Raw genomic sequence first — 6683 nt, forward strand, 5'->3', positions numbered from 1 at the left:
GTGGCCGCTGATGCGTTCGTCTCTGGCTCAACGCTCTTCACACAAGCAAGCTGCTGTCTTCACTTACTGCTGCAGCGCTGACAGGTTTTCCTGAAATAGCTGTTAGTTTCCATCGTAAACCAAACTGCCTCCGTTGGAAACCGAGTCTTAGATCTCAGCTTGATGATAAATCACCCGCCCAATAGCAGTTTGATACACAACCAGTGGCAGAGTCCAGAAGCCCCTCAAGAACTGATTTAGAGACGGGGGAAGACTGCAGGGTTGTCGAGGGACTTCAGCCTTCGTAGGGATAAAACTCTGATTTAATTTATTCAGGCTGGTGTGGATCAGGTCAACTTTATTTTTATTCACCCTTAAAGGTCTCTTAAAGACTCCTAAATTTGGAATAACAGACAAAAAAAAACAACACATTTACATGAAATCTCAATAAATGCAGCAGTAAATAAATGAGGTCCGTCGAATGACCTGACTTTCATCCTGGAGCCACCGAGGCCCCGAAGCATTTTACTAAAATAAACGTGAAATCGCACACACCCAATACTTAGTGTCATGGTGGAACTTTATATGAGAGGACATTGGAATTCTTTTTGAGCTGATGGCAGAGACATTTTCTTCCACAAAAATCATATCCTGAGCTGTTGGTGTCTAAGAGGCAAATTAAACGGAGCGACGTCGTGTGAGAGGCTGAATTATGAAGGATACGTTTGCTCTTTTCTGGAATTGAAGCAAACGTACAGCAGCATTCATGTTCAGAAATGTCAGTTAATCCCGTTTTCAACTTTTGTATGCGGCTTTACGAGTTTGTCTTGCTGTCATTTTGATTGACAGGCGAGTCAGCGTCACCCATGTTCATCTGTCAAACACGACTGCGGGGCTGTTCAGCCTCTGTGCTGTGTTTGTGGCTGCTGATGCAGTCTCGATGGATCGTTGTGTGTGTGTTTGTGGGCCGTGCTGTATAATGCATGTGTATAAGTGTGTATACATGTTTCCAGCGGCTCTCCCTTCAGGAATGCTGCATGGCTCTTCAGAAGGGGATATTATTGCTGACCGCAGGGCCTCTTTCCCCTCTTCACTTCCATCTGGTGTCGCATTAAATATTAAACTTTTTAATTTGATTCAATTCCCCACGACAAACACCCTTGATTGGATCCAGATGCCTTCAACCAGTGGGCCCACCCCAGACCTGGTCTCTGCCTGGGGTTTGGATACTCTGGAGCTTTGGCACAGGAGCTGGAACTAAGACCTGGATTAAGCCTGGAACTGGGAGTGGAGATATGGCTGGAGCACGGAGTGGGCCTGGTACTTGCTACTTTAGAGAAGAGGTGGAGAAAGACCTGACTCAGGGAGTGGAGATGGAAACTGAGCAGGCAACAGGGTTAAAATGTCACAATGGGGAAACCAGGGAAATGACTCATGCTCAGGGATCTAACTGGACAGGTAAGCAGACAGTTTGGCAGATGGATGCAGCGAGGAGTAGGCAGAGGGCAAACGTCCAGCTTCAACCCAAAGGTCACGCAAGAGGATGCAACACTAGAAGATGAAGAAATAAATGAACTCAGAACACTAGGAGTCACATGGATAAAAAAAGAATTGGCTTGAAACTGCAACGCACCCAAAGAATGATGACAATCTGGCAACTGTAAAGGTGAGACGCTGCGCTATAAATACACAAGACTAACTAGACGCAGGTGAGCAGCTGAGCGCATGAGGGAAACTCACACAAAAGCATTAGAAGCACAAATCCAGGAAGGATTACAGACTGTATATAACGAATGGACGGCGTGACAGCTCCCCGAGAATGAAGCCAGCGTCGTCACGAATGCTGCCCCCTCGGTGTTAGCCAGTTGGACCAAACGAAAAGATTTAATTAATCTACCTTGTTTAATTGGTGCTGAGGCTGTTTTCCATCTCGGTGTGGTTTGTTTGGGCAGTTGTGAACACAGCAATCACACGCACCTTCAACCTTGTTGAAGCGCTGCTCTGCTTCCAAATGCTGCGGTTCGTTTGTGGTGAGAACATCCAAACTCCAGCCAACCCAACCACCGGTGCACTTTGCAACTTTGAGTCACCAGTAGCCGTGGTGCACTTTGAATTTTTAGACCCATCAGAGATTACAAACTGAGGCAGGTTTCACAGACGAGGAAAACATCTAGCAAGGTGAACTCAGCCAAACCTGAAAGCTGCTGTGTTCAACAGCTTTGCTCCAAAAGGTTGTAAGTTCTTCCTTCGCCCGCGCTGCTCCCCTCCACCATGTTTTTACGTTGTTTGCATTGTGGCCTCTCATCTGCACGTGACCTGCGTGAAGAGGAGAAAATGAACAATTGACTGGATCCTGATGAAAGTCCGACTCTCACAAAGCTGAGAGACACGCAACATGACCCTGGTGGAACTTCTGTTTCAGTAGGATCTTCAACTTTCTTCACAACAAAAACAAACACAAATAATTTCCATTTTTAAAAGAAACAAACAGGAGTTGTGGGGCAACAGTGACTGTTGGTGAAATATTGACCAGGATCTACGGTGAATCAGCGCCAGTGGTTTTATTCTAGTAGATGTTCAATCTTGAAATAAGAAGAAAAAGTGCTTTGGAAACACATGGTATGGTCTTGTTTCACTGGCAGTAACTTGTCTCCCATTATCTCAGGACCAGCTTTTAGTCAGAATGAATTGTTTACAGCAAATGTCATCCAAAATTACATATTTTACAATATAATAGAGCATTTTGTGTCTCTCCTTTGTAGTTGTATTTCACTGTTACTACTGACAAACTCCACTCCTGCTGCCTTCCAGTTGTTTTCCCATGTGGTTTTAAAGTTCTGTATCTCTGAATTAGACAATTACCCAATATAGTATAGATCAGATCAAGTCCAGAGAGGACCAGAACAATCCAGCCGACCGGGGGCTAAATGTGACTTCCCTTGCCTGCGTGAGGACCTGACAGCAGGCTCTGGTCCAGGGGTCTGTGTCCCCACCCGCCATCCCATCTACTGCCTTGATCCAGATGTTGTGGCAAGGATGAATCATAACTTCTTGTTACCATTTGATTCTGTGTTTTCCCAGTATTTCTTTCACAGCTTGGAGGAGGGAGACTGAGGGTCGAGCAGGAAAGATTCAGGGCCGGTTGAAGAGGAAATTGGTGATATTGTAGCTTTAGCCCCGCTAGCAGTGTGGTTCACTGGATGTCTGCCGGTCGGACTGCAGTAATCACAACTACTGGATGGACTGACGTGACACCAACACTGGTGACCTCCAGAGGATCCGTCCCACTCCTCTGCTTCCATTAAATATGAGGTGAATTCTCAGCAAATTGTAGAAATGCTGCAAAAGAGGAAATGTGAATTACATCCGCTTCATCAAACGTTGGAAGCAAATAAACCGAGTCACACAGGGCATGGGTCCATCAGAAGGTGGCAGTATAGGCAACATTACAGTGGCTGGAACAGGCAACATAGAGGAAGAAAACTGGAACTACAAAAGGTCAGTTGTTGTATTTCTTCATCGTTCTCTCCTTTGTCTTACCTCCGTTTGTTTCTGGCTGCATTGATCATCTGTTCTCGCCACTCTGTCGCAGGAGGACTAAATAAAGCCACGACTTCTCGCAGGACAGAGCAGACCTGAGGTTTCAACTGAGAATGAGAAACCTGCTCAACGCTCTACTCGTTCAGGTCAGGACTCCAGGACAGTTCTGGTCTGTGCGGCCGTCCGTGCAGGAAGCACAGCTGAGCCTTGAGCCTCTCTGGATGTTATGTAATAAATGAAGTCTCAGCTTCTAATGTGGAATCAGCCCCACTGTGAGGATTGCATAAGTAGCTCCTTTACAGTTACAGTGAAATGGGTCTGTTCTGATTAGCATACAGCACATTAGTGCATTGTTGCCTAAAACGCAGCTCTACCAGGCCATTCCTTTTAACTCCTGGCAGCTGCAGAAAAGAGCAAAACTCCTCAGCTTTTCCAACAATTCCACTTGGAGTGGGAACCGAGGTGCCGCATGGGGTAAAATTGGCCTTTTGGATTTGATTAGATGAGATGTTTTTTGGATTTGATGAGATTTGATCAGATAAAGCTTTAATGATGTCCTGTGAGAGATATGATTATTGAAACAGCAAAACCAAAAAGAAAAAAAGGGATAGAAATAAAAGCAGGATAAATGGGGATCAGATAAAAATAATCAGTCGGTAACAATGACTATATATTTGCAATTTGATTTACAGCAAATCTTCAACACCAAATATGGATGATTGAATTATGTGGTTTGTTCATGTTAGTGACTCTGTCAGGGACACTGAGTGAACATTTCTGTGCAAACATGCCACCGGTTGTGTTTATGCACAAGGTGAGCACACATAGACAAGCTCATGTATGAGTCGATCTATACGTTTGCATGCTGTTCTAGTGTGTGTGTGTGTGTGTGTGTGTGTGTGTGTGTGTGTGGTTGGCAGGGCTGATAAACAGGCAGTGGGTTGGGAGGTGGAAAGAGTCCACTGCCTCAGATTATTGACACAATCCTGGCAGAACCAAGCGTGAAACGCTCCAAGAAATCTGGCTGGCGGGGCTCGGCGCTGCAATCTGATCCCCTCCGTCCAACATACAGCACCGAAAACACACTGAAAGGGGCTGTAAGCGACACAATCTATCTATTCTTGTACCTCTGCGTCTGCCCTGTTCTTTCTTCTGTGTAACATTTAACTTGAAGGTTTTTTTTTTACCGTGCTGTCGGTCCAGCTGTGACTCCAGTGTGAAGGCCATGTGCAGGGCCTGAGCTCTCAGCTCTGGAGCTTGAGGCTTGGACTACCATCTAAGCTCCACGACTAAATTATCTACTGAGCTGTGTGTGTGTTTACAGTGTGTATTGTGTATTTGCACCTCCACACGCACTCCCTATAGCTCTTTCTGTCGGTCCGTGGCTGGGGACCTGCAGACGTGTTTGTTTAGACGTGATGGATGCTGGAAGAGAAGGACCTCCACCAGAGAGACTTAACATGGGAACATTTTATTCTTCCTGTCATTTCTAACTTAATCTGTTGAATGTGTTGCTCTCAGATGGACGTCCAATCCTTTCAAATGACAGATTGATTGCACAGCAGATGCATTTCATTCATTCATGCGCCTGTTTTTATGCTTCTATTGATTATGTTTCCATAAACTAAACTGACTGTTATACCCCCTTCTATGTGATGTCATCATGCAAACATGTCATCATTGAGTCAAGCATTCCATGTAGATTCATGTTCAGTGCGTTGCTAACCATAAGAGATTAATATCAGTACGTGAAACATGCAGGCACTCTTTAAGGTTTACAATTGTAATCCACCCAGTTGTCATCAAAACGAGAAATACGACCTACAGTGAACAATCATTTTATATAAACTGCAGCAGTGTGTTAATGACCTCAGTGTGTCACGTTGACACATTGCAAGAATCCAGCTTTTAGAAAAAGAATCAAACTCTGCAGGTCAGAAGTCCAGAATGGTCAAAGGGATCTCAAGCTTTCCTACTCAGAATGCCTCAAAATATTTTAAGTGTCGTTTCAGGCATCAAGAGAAGCTCGGTGCAGCGCTGCTCCTCTGCTGGTCTGGAGGAGGTGGGGGTCCATGTCTCCAGGTCCTCAGGCATCAGTGCTGCTCCTCTGCTGGTCTGGAGGAGGTGGGGGTCCATGTCTCCAGGTCCTCAGGCATCAGTGCTGCTCCTCTGCTGGTCTGGAGGAGGTGGGGGTCCATGTCTCCAGGTCCTCAGGCATCAGTGCTGCTCCTCTGCTGGTCTGGAGGAGGTGGGGGTCCATGTCTCCAGGTCCTCAGGCATCAGTGCTGCTCCTCTGCTGGTCTGGAGGAGGTGGGGGTCCATGTCTCCAGTTCCTCAGGCATCAGTGCTGCTCCTCTACTGGTCTGGAGGAGGTGGGGGTCCATGTCTCCAGGTCCTCAGGCATCACTGCTGCTCCTCTGCTCTGCTGAGTCTCCAACATCTCGTCCCTCATAACTCCACTGGTCAGAGACCAGCCTCTTCTGGGTCCATGAAGCAAACGTCTCCTGCTGCTCCTCAACATGGAGGCACCAGACCAGCCTCGGAACACGCTGGAGCAGGTGGAGCAGGTGGAGCCCCTGGAGCAGGTGGAGCCCCTGGAGCAGGTGTCCTACTGGGATCCTTGAGCTTGACCGAGTGCCAGCTGGTGCCACGCCTCATCGTAGGAGCCACGCAGACCAAAGACCAGAGCAAAGACCGGAGGAAGTGATCTAGCTCGTGCCAACATTTCTATCTGTAAGTGCCTCCGCTGAACAAAAGTGACACATTCAAACACTCCCAGCCAGGGAGGGGTGGGGGTGGGGGGCACGTTGGCAGACAAAGACCTCTGAGGTTCCCCTCCTCAACAGCCTCAAAGGCCCAAAGCTGTGGAGGGAAGAACTCTGTCCTGTGTCTTCTCTTGCCTGATGTCTGCAGTCGCTGTTCACTGAACGTTACACGTAGAACTAAACGTTCCTACTCATGCATGTGAATCAAGGAGGTTGAAAATATTTTCTGTTGAATGTGATGCCCTCCTGGTCATGTGACCAGTGTCTCTTTCAGCAGGATAGTTCAGAGTTGTAGGTTTTATAAAGTTTGCCAGGATGATGCGACTGAGGTTGAGGTCTCTAGTTTTCTCTCTGGGGTTCACAGCATCCAAAAAAACATTTTGTTACAAATGACAAAAC

At 46.8% G+C, this 6683-nt stretch overlaps 1 long non-coding RNA gene across 3 annotated transcripts; it reads right to left on the reverse strand.

Moving 5' to 3' along the window:
* Window positions 1–306: 306 nt before the first annotated feature.
* LOC147239274 (uncharacterized) lies at window positions 307–5111 on the reverse strand. 3 transcript variants are annotated; one of them, XR_015111498.1, is made up of 5 exons: window positions 4864–5111; window positions 3520–3626; window positions 2174–3318; window positions 1877–2085; window positions 307–1530 (listed from the first exon to the last, which is right to left on the reverse strand). It is a non-coding gene; the product is annotated as an uncharacterized LOC147239274 (long non-coding RNA). The 3 variants fall into 3 exon arrangements; XR_015111500.1 differs by lacking the exon at window positions 3520–3626; XR_015111499.1 differs by lacking the exon at window positions 3520–3626 and having other exon boundaries at window positions 4707–5111.
* Between the last annotated feature and the right edge of the window lie 1572 nt (window positions 5112–6683).

Source organism: Aulostomus chinensis, chromosome 23 (assembly GCF_037954235.1).
Source record: "Aulostomus chinensis isolate RoL2024-O1b breed Wild chromosome 23, RoL_Achi_v1.0, whole genome shotgun sequence".
In the NCBI taxonomy this organism is placed as follows: domain Eukaryota; kingdom Metazoa; phylum Chordata; class Actinopteri; order Syngnathiformes; family Aulostomidae; genus Aulostomus; species Aulostomus chinensis.